Genomic DNA, 20,459 nt, shown 5'->3' with positions numbered 1-20,459 from the left:
TGTATATTTATATTTATACAAGTAAACATTCTTTTATTGGCATTTAGTTTATTTTTTTATACGAATTTACATTATTTTATGTGTATTTTGTTTACATTTTCTTATACGTAATTACTTCATTTTATGTGTATTTTGTATATATATTTTATAGAAATCTACGTTATTTTATGTGTATTCGTATGTATATTTTGAAACAAATTTACATTGTTTTATATGTATTTTGCATATCTATTTCAATACAAATGTACCTTATTGTATGTGCATTTTGTATATTTATTGTCATACAAATTTAAATATTTTATATGCATTTTGGTATATATATTTTCATAAAAAATGCGTTGTTTTATGGGTATTTTGCATCTTTATTTTCATACAAATTTACATTATTTTATTAATATTCTGTGTATTTATTTTGATACTATTTTACATTATTCTATTTGTGTTTTCTATATATTTTTTTATACATATTTACATTATTTAATGTGTATTTTCTACATATATTTCATACAAATTTTCGTTATTTTAAGTGTATTTGTTTATATATTTTTATTCAAATTTACATTATTTTATGTGTATTTTGTATATGTATTTCAATAGAAATTTTCCTAATTTCATGTGTATTTTGTATATATATTTTATACAAATTTAAATTATTTTTTGTGTATTTTTGTATAGAGTTTTCTACAAATTTATAATATTTTATGTGTATTTTGTATATCTATTTTCATACAAATACACATTCTTTTATTGATATTTTGTTTATTTATTTTGATGCGAATTTACATTATTTAATGTGTATTGTGTATATATATTTTTATACGTATTTACGTCATTTCATGTGTATTTTGTATATATATTTCTATAGAAATATACGTTATTTTATGTGTATTCGTATATATATTTTGAAACATATATACATTGTTTTATGTGCATTTTGCATATTTTTTCAATACAAATTTACCTTGTTGTACGTGCATTTTGTATATTAATTTTAATTCAAATTTAGCTATTCTATGTGTATTTTTGTATATGTATTTTTATAAAAATATGCTTTATTTTATGGGTATTTTGCATCTTTATTTTCATACAAAGTTACATTATTTTATTGATATTCTGTGTATTTATTTTGATACGATTTTACATTATTCTATGTATATTTTGTATATCTATTTTATACTAATGTACGTTATTTTATGTGAATTTGTTTTCATTTCATACAAATTTACATTATTTTATGTGAATTTTGTTCATGTATTTAAAAACAAATTTAACTAATTATATGTGTATTTTGGGTATCTATTTTCATACAAATTGAAATTAATTTTGTGTATTTTTGTATATATTCTTATTCAAATTTGCGTAATTTTATGTGTATTTTGTATATTTATTTTCTTACAAATATACGTTCTTTTATCGGAATTTTATTTATTTATTTTGATACGAATTTTCATTTTTTTAGGTGTATTTGATATATATATTTTTATACTTATTTACATAATTTTATATGTATTTTGAATATATATTTTCATAGAAATTTACTCTATATGTATATGTATAGAAAATACACATGAAATAATCTAAATTCGTATCGAAATAAATGAACAAAATACCGATAAAATAATGTAGTTTTGAATGAAAATATATATAGAAAATACATATAAAATAACGTAAATACAAATAAATATATACACATAAAATGATTTGAATTTGAATGAAAATAGATATAAAAATAAACTTAAAATAAGGCAAATTTATAATGAAATATATATACAAAATACACATAAAATAATGTAGATTTGTTTCAAAATATATATACGAATACACATAAAATAACGTAGATTTCTATAGAAATATATATACAAAATACACATGAAATGTTCTAAATACGTATAAAAATATATATACAAAATACGCATTAAATAATGTAAATTCGTGTCAAAATAAATAATTAAAATATCAATAAAAGAATGTGTGTTTGTATGAAAATACATATACAAAATACACATAAAATAACGTAAAATTGTATAAATCTATATATAAAAATACACAAACATAAGTTTAATTTGTATGGAAATAAATATACAAAATACACATAAAATTAGGTAAATTTGTAAAGAAATACATATACAAAATACACATAAAATAATGTAAATTTGAATGAAAATATATAAACAAATACACTTAAATTAACATAAATTTGTATAAAATATATATAAAAAATACTCATTAAATAATGTAAATATGTATAAAAAATATATATACAAAACACAAATAGAATAATGTAAAATCGTATTAAAATAAATACACAGAATGTAAATAAAATAATGTAAATTTGTATGAAAATAAAGATGCAAAATACCCATAAAATAACGCATTTTTTTATAAATATACAAAATACACATGAAAGGATGTAAATACGTATAAAAATATATATACAAAATACTCATTAAATAATGTAGATTCGCGTCAAAATAAATAAACTAAATGTCAAAAAAAGAATGTGTATTTGTATGAAAATAAATATACAAAATATACATAAGATAACATAAATTTGTATAAAACTATAAACAAAAATACAAAAAAATAATTTAAATTTGTATGAAAATAAATATACAAAATACACATAAAATTAGGTAAATTTGTATTGAAATACATATACAAAATACACATAAAATACTGTAAATTTGAATGAAAATACATAAACAAATACACTTAAAATAACGTAAATTTGTATAAAAAAATATATACAAAACACAAATAGGATAATGTAAAATCGTATCAAAATAAATACACAGAATATTAATAAAATAATGTAAATTTGTATGAAAATAAAGAAGCAAAATACCCATAAAATAACGCATTTTTTTTTAAATATATTTACAAAAATACACATAAAAAAATTTATTTGTATTAAAATAAAAGTACAAAATACACATACAATAAGGTAAATCTGTATTGAAATAGATAAGCAAAATACATATAAAACAATGTAAATTTGTTTCTAAATATATATACGAATACACATAAAATAACGTAGATTTGTATAAAAATATATATACAAAATACACGTAAAATGAAGTAAATACGTATAAAAAAATGTATACAAAATACACATAAAATAATGCAAATTCGTATCAAAATAAATAAACAAAATACCAATAAAAGAATGTGTATTTGTATAAATATAAATATACCAAATACACATAAAATAACGTAAATTTGTATAAAACTATATACAAAAATACACAGAAGTAATTAAATTCGTATGAAAATAGATATACAAAATACAGATAAAATAAGCTAAATTTGAATTGAAATGTATATACAAAATACACATTAAGTAATGTAAATACGTATAAAAAATATGTACAAAATACACATATAATCATGTAATTCGTATCAAACTAAATAAACAAAATAGCAATAAAATAATGTAAATTTGTATGAGAAAACATAGACAAATACATATAAAATAACGCTAATTTCTATAAAAATATATGTCCAAAAATGAACGTAAAATAAATTAACTTTGGATAAAAATATATATACAAAACACACATTAAATAATGTAAATGCGTACATAAAATAACCTAAATTTGTATAAAACTATATACAAAAATACACAAAAATAATTTAAATTTGTATGAAAAGAAATATACAAAATACACATAAAATTTGGTTAATTTCTATTGAAATACATATACAAAATACACATAAAATAATGTAAATTTGAAAGAAAATATATAAACAAATACACATATAATAACGTAAATTTGTATAAAATATATATACAAAATACACATTAAATAATGTAAATATGTATAAAAAAATATATACAAAACACAAATAGAATAATGTAAAATCGTATCAAAATATATACACAGAATATTAATAAAATAATGTAAATTTGTATGAAAATTAAGATGCAAAATACCTATAAAATAACGCATTTTTTATAAAATTATTGATACCAAAATACACATAAAATATTTGAATTTGTATCAAAATAAATATACAAAATGCACATATAATAAGGTAAATTTGTATTGAAATAGATATGCAAAATACATATAAAATAATGTAAATTTGTTTCAAAATATATATGCGAATACACATAAAATAACATAGATTTCTATTAAAATACATATACAAAATACACATAATATTAAGTAAATACGTATAAAAAAATGTATACAAAATACACATAAAATAATGTAAGTTCGTATAAATATAAATAAACAATATAGCAATAAAAGAATGTGTATTTGTATAAATATAAATATACAAAATGCACAAAAAATAACGTAAATTTATGTAAAACTATATACATAAAATAACGCAAATTTCTATAAAAATATATGTACAAAAATGAACATAAAATAAATTTGCATAAAAATATATATACAAAACACACATTAGATAATGTAAATGAGTATAAAAATATGTATACAAAATACCTATGAAATAATCTAAATTCGTATCGAATTAAATTAAGAAAATACCAATATAATAATGTAATTTTGGATGAAAATATATATACAAAATACACATAAAATAACCTAAATACAAATACAAATATACACATAAAATAATTGAAAATTGAATGAAATAAATATACAAAATAAACATAAAATTAGGTAAATTTGTAATGAAATATATGAAAAAATACACATAAAATTATATAAATTTGAATGAAAATATATATACATATACACATTAAATAACTTGAATTTGTATAAAATTTGTATCAAAATATATACTTATACACACAATAAAATAACGTAATTTTTTTATGAAAATGTATATACAAAATACACATAAAATAATTTAAATAAGTAGAAAAATATATATACAAAAAACACATAAAATAATGTTAATATGTGTATGCTGGTTAACTCTTGCATAAGGGGTTTGGACAGTATAGGGATGAGCATGAGTATAAAGTCGAGTGCAGCGGGGCAGCGGGAGGGTGGGAGGCATGAAGTTATCAAGTTCAGAAGAGCAGTCAGAGTTGAAATATGGTTAGTATATAGATAGGCAACATTGCGGCGGAATTTAAGAGGTAGAATACTATCAGTATGAGGAGGAGAGCTGATGAGACGAATTGCCTTAGCCTCACTCTGTCCAGAAGAGCTGTGTGAGTGGAGCCCCCACACATGAGATGCATACTCCATACGAGGGCGGACAAGGCCCCTGTATATGGACAGCAACTGTGCAGGGAGAAGAACTGGCGGAGACAGTACAGAACGCCCAGCCTCGAGGAAGCTGATTTAGTAAGAGATGAGATATGAAGTTTCCAGTTGAGATTTTGAGTTAAGGATAGACCGAGGATGTTTAGTGTTGAGGAAGGTGATAGCTGGGTGTTGTCAAAGAATAGTGGATAGTTGTTTGGAAGATTGTGTCGAGTGGATAGGTGGAGAAACTGTTTTTGAGGCGTTGAAGGACACCAGGTTCTTCTTGCCCCAATCGGAAATAATAGTAAGGTCTGAGGCTAAGCGTTCTGCAGCCTCCAGCCTTGAGTCGTTAAGTTCCTGAGGGGTGGGTCTTCTATTAAAAGAAGTTGAGTAATGCAGAGTGGAATCATCGGCATAGGAATGGATAGGACAGTTCGTTTTGGAAAGAAGATCATCAATGAACAACAAAAAAAGAGTGGGAGATGATAGACAGAACCCTGTGGGACACCACTGTTAATAGATTTAGGGGAAGAATAGTGACCGTCTACCACGGCAGAAATAGAACGGTCAGAAAGGAAACTGGAGATAAAGGTACAGAGAGAAGGATATAAACCGTAGGAGGGTAGTTTAGAAAGCAAAGATCTGTGCCAGACCCTATCAAAAGCTTTTGATATGTCCAGCGCAATAGCAAAAGTTTCACCGAAACGGCTAAGAGAGGATGACCAAGAGTCAGTTAAGAAGGCTAGGAGATCACCAGTAGAACACCCCTTGCGGAACCCATACTGGCGATCAGATAGAAGGTCAGAAGTGGAAAGGTGCTTTTGAATCTTCCGGTTAAGGATTGATTCAAAAGCTTTAGATAGACAAGAAAGTAAAGCTATAGGACGGGAGTCTGAGGGATTTGGGCGGTCACCCTTCTTAGGCACAGGCTGTATGAAGGCATACTTCCAGCAAGAAGGAAAGGTAGATGTTGACAGGCAGAGGCGAAAGAGTTTGACCAGGCAGGGTGACAGCACGGAGGCACAGTTTTTAAGGACAATAGGAGGCACTCCATCAGGTCCATAAGCCTTCTGAGGATTAAGGCCAGAGAGGGCATAGAAAACATCATTTTGAAGAATCTTTATAACAGGCATAAAGGAGTCAGAGGGGGGATGAGTAGGAGGAATATGCCCAGAATCGTCCAGAGTGGAGTTTTTAGAAAAAGTTTGAGAGAAGAGTTCAGCCTTAGAGATAGATGAGACGGCAGTGTTGCCGTCAGGACTGAGGAGTGGAGGGAAAGATGAAGAAGTGAAGTTGGAGGAGATGTTTTGGCTAGATGCCAGAAGTCACGGGAAGAGTTAGAGAAAGCAAGGTTTTGACATTTTCTATTAATGAAAGAATTTTTGGTTAGTCGGAGAATAGATTTGGCACGATTTCGGGCAGAAATGTAAAGTTCATAATTAGCATTAGTTTGAAGGCTCTGGTACCTGTTGTGAGCTACCTCTCTATCATTGACAGCACGAAAACAAGCGTAATTAAACCAAGGCTTTTTAGCGTGAGGAGTAGAGAAAGAACGAGAATGTATGCCTCATTCCAGAGACAATCACCTCTGTGATGCGCTGAGCACACACAGAGGGTCTCTATCCTGGAAGCAATAATCATTCCACGGGAAAGCGGAACAGGACATCCTCAGGTCGTCCCACCGAGCTGAAGCAAAATGCCAGAAGCATCGCCTCTTCGGTGGGTCCAGAGGGTGTACAGGAGCGATAGGACAGGATGCAGAAATAAGATTGTGATTGGAGGAGCCCAACGGAGAGAACAGTTTGACAGAATAAGCAGAAGGGTTTGAGGTAAGGAAGAGGTCTAGAATGTTGGGCCGATCTCCAAGACGGTCGGGAATACGTGTAGGGTGCTGGACCAACTGCTCTAGGTCGTTGAGGATAGCAAAGTTGTAGGCTTGTTCACCAGGATGGTCAGTGAAAGAGGATGAAAGCCAAAGCTGGTGGTGAACATTGAAATCTCCTAGGATGGAGATTTCAGCGAAGGGAGTGGGTCAAGATGTGCTCCACTTTAGAATTCAAATAGTCAAAGAATTTTACATAGTTGGTAGAGTTAGGTGAGAGATAAACAGCACAGATGTATTTAGTAATAGAATGACAATGAAGTCTTAGCCAGATGGTGGAAAATTCAGAAGAGTCAAGGTCGTGGGCACGAGAGCAAGTGATGTCGTTGCGCACGTAGGCGCAACATCCAGCTTTGGATTGAAATTTAGGATAGAGATAGTAGGAGGGAACAGAGTAGAGATTGCTGTCAGTAGCCTCAGAAACCTGTGTTTCAGTAAGGAAGAGAAGGTGAGGTTTAGAGGAGGAGATGATGTTCCACAGAATGAAAATTAGAGCGAAGACCGCGAATGTTGCAGAAATTGAGAAGAAAGAGGTTCGAGGAGTTATCAAGACACCTCTCGGCAGCCAAAGGGGAGTCCTCCTGGGGAATTTGTGTTCCCCAGGCGGGGACTCCGAGGCTTGGTGTATGTGCGCCATTTTGAAATTTTAATTTTGGGAAAAGGTGTATATGGTGTGTGAATGTAGTGTGGTGTGGATAAAGAGAGGATCTGTCTTTAGAGAGCATGCTGAACTACTCTCCGGTGTTGGTGAGACAATAGGGAAACGGTTAGTGAGGACATGGGAAGGGTCTTTGGAGGGCTTCAGCTCCCTTCTCACCTCCCATATATACCTCACCGGGAGTGGCTTGCGCCCGTTCGGTAGGTGTCTTCCTACCTACTCCACCTACTTCAATTAATCTTTTTTTCTCCTCCGAGCCCTTTTATTTTTCACTTAGTTTCTCCTATTCTCCTTTCCTCCTCCTCCTTCACCTCCTCACCTTCCAACATTTTCCTCCTCTCCAAACTTCACTCCTCCTTCTCCCTTCCTTGCGTAATCACCTCATGTTTTCTCTTATTCCTGCTTGTATTATTTTACCTTTCGCTCCTCCTCTTTCCAATCTTTTTTTTCTTGACCTTTGTTTTCTCTCTATGTTGTCCTTTCGTTCTCTTTCATTCTCCTCCTTCTCTGCAATGTACCGTTTCTTTCTTATTATGTTTACTCTGTCTTTTTTTTCTTTACCAAGTCACGGCCCTCCTCCTCCTCCTCCTCCTCCTCCTCCTCTATTTCCTCCTCCTCCTCCTCCGGTAGTAAACATACACCCACGCCATAGACCGATAGGTCTTCTGGTGTCTGTTCTTCCTATGTATTCCTATGTATTCCATTTCCTCCTTCTCCTCCTCCTCCTCCTCCATTTCCTCCTCCTCCTCCTGCTCCTCCTTTCCCTCAGTTCACTTCCCTGTCTTCTCTCTTTACTTTGCATTTTGTTGTCCCTCTTATCACCTCCTCTTCTTCTTTTTCTCTTCCTTACTATCTTTCTCCCCTTTCCTTTCTTTGATCTTTTTTCCCTTTCTTATCTTGAGCACTTCCTCTTCCTCTTCTTAACTCTTTTCCCCCTTCCCCCCTCCTTTCTCTCTCTCTCTCTCTCTCTCTCTCTCTCTCTCTCTCTCTCTCTCTCTCTCTCTATCTCTCTCTCTCTCTCTCTCTCTCTCTCTCTCTCTCTCTCTCTCTCTCTCTCTCTCTCTCTCTCTCTCTCTCTCTCTCTCTCTCTCTCTCTCTCTCTCACCTTTATTACTCCTCTCCCATCCACGATTTCCTGATCTGCTCTTCATGTTTATCATTTTTCTCTCTTCTTTTTATCATAATTTTCTTTCCCCCTAAAATATCTGTGATGCATTTTCTACGTTCCAATAACCTCCGTCTTTCCGGTGAATTATCTATCATCTTTTCAATCTTTTATTCGAACCTTTCATCGGTTTCTACTTCCTTCCTTCCTTCCAATCATTTATTCTTTCTTTCTTCCATATTCTTTTTCGATACTTTTTTTCTATCTTAGCCTTCATTCTTATTTTTCCTTTTCTTTCCTCCTCATCTTTTGTTTTCCTTTCCGCCCACATACCAAATTGCTACCTTCTACCCTGTCTCATTCCCTCCTTCCTCCTCCTTCTCTCTTTTCCTTCCTCTCTTCTCGATTCCAAAAACTGTGTCCCGTCTTCTTCTGCGCCTCATTTCACTTCTGTTTGTCTTCGTCGTTGTCCTCCTTCTCCCTTTTTTTTTTATCCATCTCTCTTTTCAACTCCTGTTATTAACTTTCTATTCCTTTATCTGATGTAATACTCTACTACCACCACTACCTCCTCCTCCCCCTCCTCCTCCTCCTCCTCAGCCATTCAGAAGTGGGAGTGAGTGATGGCTCAGCTCACACGGCCGCGATGGGAGTCGAACAACGGTACTGATGCATCGCCGTCGAGACCGTAAGCCATTCATCCAGCCTGACGGATTGCACGGCGGCGGTAGAGGGAGATGATGATGATGGCAGGGAATTAAGCGACGGAGGAGAGGAAGATGGAGGAGGGGGGAGGAGGAGTGGAGGGAGAAAGAGGAGTAGGGAGAGAGGGAGGGGTTGGAATTAATGAGTGGAAAGGGGGGAAAGGGTGAGAGAAGGTAGAATGAATTGGGGGAGAAAAATAGGAGAGAGAGGAAGAAGAAGGGAAGAGGAGGTTTGGGAAAGAGGAATAAAAGGACAGGGAATAGAGGAGAATGAAGTACTAGGGGAGGGGAGAGAAGGCATGAGAAAGTCAAATAACTAAGTGGGAGAGAAGGACAAGGGAAAGAGAGAGAGAGAGGGGGATAGAGGAAGAGTTGAAAGATGGAGAAGGTGTTTGGGACAGGGAGATAAAATTAAGAGGTGTGAGGAGGGGCGCTGAGGAGAGATGAAATGATACTGAGAGAATGGAAGGCGAGAGAGAGGAAGCGAGGAAGAAGAGGAGGTGCTGGGAGTGAGAAAAGAGACGGAGTTTGTAAGAAGAGTGTGAGAGAGACGGAGTGAATGGAATATAGTTTGTGGGGGAGGTCTAGAGAGAGAGAGAGAGAGAGAGAGAGAGAGAGAGAGAGAGAGAGAGATAAATAAATAGAGATAAATATAAAATCAGACCACACAGACCCCATGGTCCATACTAGGTGGTCTGTCCTTAAACCAAAGTGAATCTATATTAATCAGATGGCTCCAAAACGTTACTTTTCTACTCTAGTTAATATTAAGTTCAAGGAAGTGACGGTCGAGCTTGTTTTTAAAGGAGTCAATCGTGTTACATCGGACCACTGACGGTGGGAGCTTATTCTATTCTCGCACTACAACGTTGGTGCAGTCTGAATTTACTTGTCTACATTTGAGTTTTATGCCATTGTTCCTCGTTCGCAAAGTGTCATCGATCATAAACAATTTTGTTCTGTCTACATTCGTGAAACCATTAAGTATTTTAAAACATTCGATCAGTTTTCCTTGGAGGCGACGTTTCTCAAGAGAGAAAATGTTAAGGATGGAAAGCCTTTCGTCGTAGGATTTGTTGCACAATGAAGGGATCATTTTTGTTCCCGGACGCTGAACACCTTCTAATTTAGCAATGTCCTTTGCATGGTGAGGAAACCAAAACTGTACCGCATATTCCAAGTGGGATCTGACTAAACTATTGTAGAGCGGAAGTATTACATCTTTATTCTTGAATAAAAAGTTTCTTTTAATGAAGCCCAACATTCTGGTCGCTTTATTTGCTGGATCGATGCATTGATGTGAGAGTTTGAGGTTTGACGCGATTTTGACCCCCAGGTCCTTAGCGCATTGTGAGGCATTGTAACGCTTGTGAGGTTAACGCAGCGCATTTCGTATTTCTTTTTTTTTTTTTTTTACAAAAATGTTGCGCAACGACATCACTTGCTCTCGTGCCCACGACCTTGACTCTTCTGAATTTTCCACCATCTGGCTAAGACTTCATTGTCATTCTATTACTAAATACATCTGTGCTGTTTATCTATCACCTAACTCTACTAACTATGTAAAACTCTTTGACTATTTGAACTCTAAAGTGGAGCGCATCATGATCCACTCTCCCTTCGCTGAAATCTCCATCTTGGGAGATTTTAATGTTCACGATCAGCTTTGGCTTTCATCCTCTTTCACTGACCAGCGTGGTGAACAAGCCTACAACTTTGCTCTCCTCAACGACCTAGAGCAGTTGGTTCAGCTCCCTTCTCGTATTCCCGACCGTCTTGGAGACAGGCCCAACACTCTAGACCTCTTCCTTACCTCTAATCCTTCTGCTTACTCTGTCAAACTGTTCTCTCCGTTGGGCTCCTCCAATCAAAACCTTATTTCTGTTTCCCGTCCTATCGCTCCTGTATATCCTCTGGACCCACCGAAGAGGAGATGCTTCGCTCAAACTTTTTCTAAGGACTCCACCTTGGACGATTCTGGGCATATTCCTCCAACTCATCCCCCCTCTGACTCCTTTATGCCTGTTATTAAGATTCTTCCTAATGATGTTTTCTATGCCCTCTCTGGCCTCAACTCTCAGAAGGCTTATGGACCTGATGGAGTGCCTCCTATTGTCCTTAAAAACTGTGCTTCTGTGCTGACACCATGCCAGGTCAAACTCTTTCGTCTCTGCCTATCAACATCTATCTTTCCTTCCTGCTGGAAGTATGCCTTTGTACAGCCTGTGCCTTTGAAGGGTGACCGCTCCAATCCCTCGAACTACCGCCCAATAGCTTTACTTTCATGTCTATCTAAAGCTTTTGAATCAATCCTTAACCGGAAGATTCAAAAGCACCTTTCCAACTCTAATCTTCTATCTGATCGCCAGTATGGATTCCACAAGGGGCGTTCTACTGGCGATCTTCTTGCTCTCTTAACTGACTCTTGGTCATCCTCTCTTAGCAGTTTCGGTGAAACTTTCTCTGTTGCGCTAGACATATCGAAAGCCTTCGATAGAGTCTGGCACCAGTCTTTGCTTTCTAAACTGCCCTCTTTCGGATTATATCCCTCTTTCTGTTCCTTTATCTCCAGTTTCCTTTCCGGCCGTTCTGTTTCTGCGGTGGTAGACGGTCACTGCTCTTCCCCTAAGCCTATCAACAGTGGCGTTCCACAGGGCTCTGTCCAATCACCCACTCTCTTCCTGTTATTCATCAATGATCTTCTTTCCATAACAAACTGTCCTGTCAACTCGTACGCCGACGACTCCACTCTGCATTATTCAACTTCTTTCAATAGAAGACCACCACAACAGGAAGTACACGACTCCAGACTGGAGGCTGCAGAACGCTTAACCTCAGACCTTGCTATCATTTCCGATTGGGGCACAAGGAACCTTGTGTCCTTCAATGCCTCAAAAAAGCAATTTCTCCAACTATCAACTGTTTCCTCGAGGTTAGGCGTTCTGTCGCCAGTTCTTCTCCCCCGCGCAGTTGCTATCCATATACAGGGGCCTTGTCCGCCCTCGTATGGAGTATGCATCTCACGTGTGGGGGGGCTTCACCCACACAGCTCTTCTGGACAGAGTGGAGTCTAAGGCTTTTCGTCTCATCAGCTCTCCTCCTCCTACTGATAGTCTTCTACCTCTTAGTGAGCTCTGATCTCCGTCCAAGGGCACAATGCATTCAAGCTAGAAATCGAGCTAATAGGGTACTGGGATTTATTTCAAGGAACGTAAGCAACAAAAGCCCTGAAGTCTTCCTCAAACTATATTTAGCATTAGTTAGACCTCATCTTGACTATGCGGTTCAGTTCTGGTCACCTTACTATAGAATGGATATGAAAATGTTAGAATTGGTGCAGAGGAGGATGATTTAGATGATTCAGGGGTTGAGAAACTTGCCATACGAGGAAAGACTCAAACAGTTAAACTTGCATTCTCTAGAAAGGCGAAGGGTGCGTGGAGACATGATCGAGGTTTATAAATGGATGAAGGGCTTTAATATGGGAGACATTCATAAGTTTTTGTTGGTAAGAGAACCGGGTAGGACACGAAGTAATGGGTTTAAACTGGATAAATTCAGATTCAACAGGGACATAGGCAAAAATTGGTTTACTAACAGGGTGGTGGATGAGTGGAATAGGCTTAGCAGTCATGTGGTGAGTGCCAATACAATCGTCACATTCAAAAATAGACTAGATAAATTCATGGACAGCGATATTAGGTGGGGTTAGATACACAGGAGCTTAGGGTCAAAGGAGCTGCCTCGTACAGGCCTACCGGCCTCTTGTAGACTCCTGCGTTCTTATGTTCTTATGTTCTTATGTTCCCCTCATTGCGGCCCCAGCACTAGAGAGAGAAAAATAAGGATAATAAGACAGTAACAAATCTTAATAGTAGTAGTAGTAGTAGTAGTAGTAGTAGTAGTAGTAGTAGTAGTAGTAGTAAGAAGTAGAAGTAGAAGTAGAAGTAGTAGTAGTAGCAGTAGCAGTAACAGTAGGAGTAGCAGCAGCAGCAAAAAGAGGATGTAAAGGAGGATAGCAGGAGCAGGAAGAGGAGGAAAAAGGAGAGTGAGGGAGTGTGTGTCCTGTCCCTTCCTTTACAAGCAGATTGCCAGCGATACACGTACTCTCAAACCTTTAGGGGAGGCAGGAGCCACTACCGACCTCACTACACCGCCTACACCCACCGACCACTCACGCTCCCACCCTCCCACTGACCTCCCCTGTCACAGCAGCCACCCACCACCCACCTCCCTCCACCCTGCTATAGTCCCAAACCACCCACACTTCCACCCTTGCAAGGCCATTCTGTCTCCACCGACCCAGCGCCACCCACACGCGATAATATTCAGTTAGTCGATCGTTCTTGGTTTCTGTCGTTCCGTCGGTCGGTCTCTCACGCACACACACACACACACACATACACACACACACACACACACACGCCTCAACCGAATACATGTCACTATAAACACGTCCTATTTCGCTCGCTCCTCCTCCTCCTCCTCCTCCTTTCTCCCTATTCTTCACATCCTTTCCTCCTCCTTCCGCCCTTCTTATCGCGTGAAAATCGTCTTCTCAGGAAGATGATAACAGTCCCATTCCCTTCGCTTCCTCGCCTTCGTCCCTGCCCTCACTCTTCTTGTATAAATTTTTAGACTTTTTCACACAGACACACACACACACACACACACACACACACACACACACACACACACACACACACACACACACACACACACACACACACACACACACACACACACACACACACACACACACACACACACTTTGCTTCGCGCCTTCAAAGAGCTGCATAAAAATATATATCTTCATTCAACAGAGAGAGAAACATGAAAAACTGTGACACATGTAATAATATTTTCGACAATATGCAAAGTAATCCTCTCTCTCTCTCTCTCTCTCTCTCTCTCTCTCTCTCTCTCTCTCTCTCTCTCTCTCTCTCTCTCTCTCTCTCTCTCTCTCTCTCTCTCTCTCTCTCTCTCTCTCTCTCTCTCTCTCTCTCTCTTACCTTTCTTCCATCCCCCTACTTGTAGTTTCACTTCATCTCTCTCTCCTTTCTTTCTCTCCTTTCTCTCTATATAACCTTTTTTCACCCTCCACCTCTTTATCTATACTTCCCTTTTATCTGTCAGTCTCTGCCCATCCCCCCTTCTCTCTCTCCCTCTCCCTCACTTTTTAGCTCCCTTACAGTTTCAAGTCCTTCCTCCCTTACAGTTCCAGAATCTCCCTCACTCACAGTCCCCGGCCACACACACACACACACACACACACACACACCGCCTCCTCAACGTGCTGGGCGCGGCAACAAATTCCGTATCGTGCCGCGCCTCGCCGCCGATCGGTCGATGTGCGGCGGGACATTTATGCTTGTGGCGGACTGTGCGGACGGCGGCGAGTATGTAGAGAGGTGAAGGGGGACGGGGAGGAGGTGGTGGTGAGGGAATTGGAGACGGCGGGGAACAAGACAAGGAGGAAGAGGAAGGATAAGAAAAGTGGAGTAGGGTGGGAATTAAGAACAACGAAGGGAAATATGGAATGGGAGCAGGTTAGGGGGTAAGAGAACGAAGAGGAGGAGGAAGGAAAGAGGTGAAGGAAAGTGTGGGTGATGGTGAAGGAGATGAAAGTGGACGATAAGAATTACAAGGAAAGTATTTAGGATAAGATGGAGCAAAGGGAGGGGGGGAGGAGGAGGAGGAGGATTAGAGGGACAAGTAATGGGGAAGGAAATGGAGCATAAAGAAAGACTTGGTGGTGGTGAGGATGACGGGGAAAAAGAAAAAGGGAGGAGGAGTATCAGAGAAAAGAGTGATTAAAGAAGAAAGAGGAAGAAGAAGGAAGGTAAAAGGAAATGAGAAAAGGGAATTAATGACTAAAATAAGAGGAAGAAGACGGGAAGAGAGAAAGAAAAGAGGAAAGAGGGGAGAACATGATGATGAAGCGATGCTAATGAAGGGAATAATTAAAAAGAGGAAACTAAGGTATTATATGGAAGGATAAGGAAGAGGAGATGAGGCATTGGAGAAGAAAAGATGGAGCAAAGAGGACGAAATGGTGATGAGATTGAAAGGAAAAAGAGTATCACAATCATCTCAGTTTAACGAACATAGTCACTGTACAGAATATATAAAGTGAGGTAATAAAGAAAGAAAGACGGAAGAAGGAAAGGATAGGAATGAAGGCTGGCTGGCTGGCAAGCAGAAAGGAAGGAAGGAAGGAAGAATAGAAAAATTGAAAGTGTAAGGAAATAAGGAAGTAAAAGGAAGAATAACAAAAATATACTAAAAAAAATAAAATTAATTAAAATTAAAGTTGTAGAAAGAAACCACGAAGGAAAGATATACACATAGAAAGAGATAATGTGAGAAAACACGAAAAAAATATCCAGGAAGCGTAAGTGCATATACTATATCCCGGGAAAGCCCAATGTCACCTACAGGTGACACTTTTTTAAATAGTCATATCTCTAACTCTTTACAAAATTTTGCATTGGTAATCCATTTATAATGTTGTTTAACACTTCCTTTTTTGTATTTCAGCTCTGGGGAATAATATTTTGTTTACGTTAGCTCTGGCAGCTGATGAAAGAACATGTAGTGCTCCCGTTTTTCATCCCTCTTCACCTGTGCCAAAACAATGTATTCCTGCAATATAAAAACAATTTTAAATAACCTCTCCTCTGTGTTTCTCAACAGTTAAATGCCTGATGAAAACACTAGTGGGTGTAACAGCACAATGATTATTTGTTAATATGAGGTAATCTCAATGAAACTCACAACTGTCACCTGGAGGTGACATTGGGCATACACTCAACAATTCAGTCTTTTTCCTCTGAGTGTGGATCAATGTTTTCTGGTTTCAGTTTGACTCATGAGATTGCAACAATACTTGAGGTTGTAATGAAGAATTTGATACACATGTTAAGTGTTTTGGATGTCTATAATTCAGTTATGATAAATTTTCTTGTGGCTGAGTGGTTAGCGTGCGGGCCCCGCATTCACCACGTTCTGAACAACTCTGGTTCGAGTCCGCCGCTACTACCTGGGATTTTTCAGTCACCATCGAGTGGCCTAAGACTATCCACATGTTGTCCTGAAGACCACCCATCAACCCGGACTCAAGAAGAACAGTCCAAGTTATTCAAGAATGAGCTCCGGGGGGCAGCATGAGCCAAGAAAAGATGGCGCAGCTGTAAACACTTGCCTGCACCAAGATGGGCTGGGGCTGACTACCAGGCCCCCCAAGATAGCCTACCGGTGCTACAGGCTCCGACGTAAAATAAATCAATAAATCAAAAATAAATAAATAAAATAAAAACAACAAATATTCTTTGAATAAAAATTCATGTACTAAAGTAACTAAACATAACTCACAAAGAAATAAAGGTGTTCATTTCTGTTCTGTTGTTGAGAGTACTCGACATCTAAGTACATTGGCATTTTTAGCGAATCAAAACCTAATGTAAACAATGAATATATTTCAAGCAGAATTAGAAGGAACATATTCCCTGAAATTCATCACTATCTTGTCACACTTGTCACAATCTAGATCTGCCGGGAGTCGGCAAATTGGGGATGTCAAAGAGATGTCCAGGTAGTGGGAGTGTAGAAAGGAGAGTACACTAGATGGCAAGAAAGACCATGATGGTGTACACACAAAGGTAACCTGCAAGCAAACCAGATGTGCTGAGTTTCATGAGCAAACCAGTCAGGTGTCAGAAATGTTAAGCTGTTCTCCGTGTTTACGGTTGGTATGCTCTCACAAAACAAACAAAAGTCTGTGGTACTTAGTAAAAGGAAGCTCTTCATTGCAATTTGTCAACTCTTCATGAAATAATGATATTTTATTATATAAAATACTTTTGTAGTGAGTTATGTATTTGTTTATGTTCCAATAGAATTATGCTAAAAATCAGATATTTCCTGTGGATATCATTTTTAAACTTAATACTGAAAGGAGAAATGTTAATATGAATAAAGAAAAAAATATTTGGAATATAAAGAAATGGGTTTTTTGACAACGACTTCGTTGTGCCATTGCCCAGTGTCACCTCTAGGTGACACCCTGTTTGTGCAAAAAGTAAAATATATAGAAATAAATGTTCTCAGTAAAAGTTGCTTGAAATTGTATTATCAAACACATATTGAAATTGGAAAAAGAAAACTTCATAAATAAAGCAATGGGCTTTCTTGGGATATATAACACCTCCCCACCACTACAACTACTACAAATATTACTACTACTACTACTACTACTACTACTACCAGTACCATCACCACCACCTCCACCACCACGTCCCCCTCCCACCACCATTACCGCCGCCACTGCCCCCACCACCACCAACAACAACAACACGCCCCAGACCCTTACCTCACCCATCTATCCTTAAAAGAACTCCAAGTCGCTTCACCTCAACCAGAAAAAAACTAATACCAATAATCTCCGCTGGTGAATCAATGATGATGATGAGGGGGGGGGGGGGGGCGACAGATAGAGGGGGGGGGGAGGGGGTGAGGGTCACCTGGCCATCCAGGTGAATTAATGACGCCTCACTTGCGTTCACCTGCTGGTTGAGATGGGCGGCTGATCAATGATTTCAATGGGACGAAGAGGAGGAGGAGGAGGAGGAGAAGGAGGAGGAGGAGGAGGAATACATAGGAATACATAGGAAGAACAGACACCAGAAGACCTATCGGTCTATGGCGAGGGTGTCTGTTTACTACCGCTACTACTAGTAATCTACGTGTGGTAGAACAGGACAGAATAGATGAAGGCTCCTCCCCACCCACCTCTCCTTCCGGCAACGTGCCGGCAGGAAATAGTTAGAAGAGAACACTATGTACCTTTAAGGAAGAAAGGGACATGGAAATTTTACAGTAAAGAGAGAAATAAAAGGAAATTACTACCCTTAACTTACACTACTGGTAACCTAAGCTGTGGGGGGAAAATGACTTCATTGCATAAGAACATAAGAACATAGAAACACAGGGAGACTTGAAGAGGCCGAGTGGCCTACACAGGGCAGCCCCAGGAGGAGGAAGAGGAGGAGGAGGAGAGGAGGGACTAAGCTCAGGGAAGATAAGAGGAGACGGGAAGGGGAAGGGGATGAAGAGGGGAAAGGGAGATGGTCAAGATTGGGATTAAGTGGGAGAGGAAGGGGAAGGCAGGGAGAAGGGATAGACACGAAAAGGGGAAAGGGAGGGAAGAGAAGAGTGTATGGGCCTAGGGGAGGAGAGGAAAAGGGTACAAGCGCTGGAGTGAGGGGAAGAGTGGGAATTGGAGGGTAGAATAAAGAAGGGGAAATAAGGGGTAACACAGTCTGAAGAAAAGGAGGAGCAAAAGGAGGGAGAGCAAGGGAGGGGAAAAACGATAAAACTAAGTGTGAAAACGGGGGTGAAAAGAGAGGGTTGGGGAAGAAGACGAGCAAGAAGAGGGGAAGAGATGAAAGAAGAGGGGACGTAATGGTGATGATGGGGGTGAGGGGAGACTGGTTATGGGGAAAGTGATCCGTGTGTGTGTGTGTGTGTGTGTAAATTCAAGGCAGGTAACTCATGCACACGTAATGGACATACAAACAAACACCTTCCTTCGTTCACATGTCCAGCTTTGCCCCTCCCCCAACACACACACACACACACACACACACACACACACACACACACACCTATAAAAAGGAAAAAGAAGAGGAAGAAGAGGAGGAGGAGGAGGAGGAGGAGGATGTGTGAGCACTGTGGGCCAGGAGTTCTCACTTCTCAGTCTCAGTCTCAGTGTCTGGCTGGACGTGGTGCACAGAGGGTGAATCACCTCGGCTCTCCCGCCTCGCCTCAGACTCTCGCGGCCCGCCCCTCGGCGACCCTCAGTGCCAACCCTCGTGCCCTGCAGTGCCGCGCCGCCCCTTGGAGTGCCGGGTCGTGCGTGCCGCGGACAGTGCCTCCAGTGGATATAAAGACATTGTAACTTTTTTTTTCACTACAAGACTCATTATTATGTGGCGTCAATATTACTGTTGTTGTTAAGAGGTAATGAGCAGGAGATGGGACAAGCGCCCCCTAGCCCCTTCTTAACCGTTTTTTTTCCTTATTTTGACCCTCATCTTCCCTTTCCCTCTCTTTTTTGTTTACTCGTTAATTGTTTTGGGTTGTGTTGTGTTAAGTGTTCGTCTTGTTTTGTTTGGTTGAGTAGTAGGTTGAGGTGATTGACAGGTAAAGGAAGTGATCATTGATGTTTTTTGTCTACCTTTTGTTACCTGTTCTTTTCTTTCCTACAATTTTTGGAGTATACACTTTCCTTTTTTTTCAATCTTGTTCGAAGTGCGTTGAGGTGACGCAAGGTGTCAAGAAGTGAGCATTAGGTTCTCCTCTGCCTGTCTTTTTACCTGTCCAATAATCAGTCACATTCACGTCAGAGAAAGGTGCTATTTTTTCCCCTTTCTTCAATAATTTCTCACGTGTTTATTCTGTTTCTCGGTTTCCTTCTATATTTTCGTTTTTGAACTTTTATATTATTTTTTCTTTCCTCAAGTTATATATAAAATGTTTGCACATATTTTCTTCCTCTACGTCAGGAAAACAATATGATGGTGCTGGAGGGAATGTGTGTGTGTGTGTGTGTGTGTGTGTGTGTGTGTGTGTGTGTGTGTGTGTGTGTGTGTGTGTGTGCGTGAGCGCGCGTGGATGACATAATCCAGCTACCATCCTCTCTCTCTCTCTCTCTCTCTCTCTCTCTCTCTCTCTCTCTCTCTCTCTCTCTTACCTACCTATTCTCCCCACATAAATACGATAAAGAAAACTATCAAAACAAACCTTAGTTATACGATTAGTCATATTATATTTTACGTTCCTTTTTATAACACTTCCTCTTTCATTCCCTTTATTGTTATGTTGTAGTTTTTGTTATTGTTTCTGTGGCTGTTTCTGTTGTTCTTGTTGTTGCTGT

This window comes from Eriocheir sinensis, chromosome 1 (assembly GCF_024679095.1).
Source record: "Eriocheir sinensis breed Jianghai 21 chromosome 1, ASM2467909v1, whole genome shotgun sequence".
Lineage (NCBI taxonomy): Eukaryota > Metazoa > Arthropoda > Malacostraca > Decapoda > Varunidae > Eriocheir > Eriocheir sinensis.
This window is presented reverse-complemented; position numbering follows the sequence as displayed.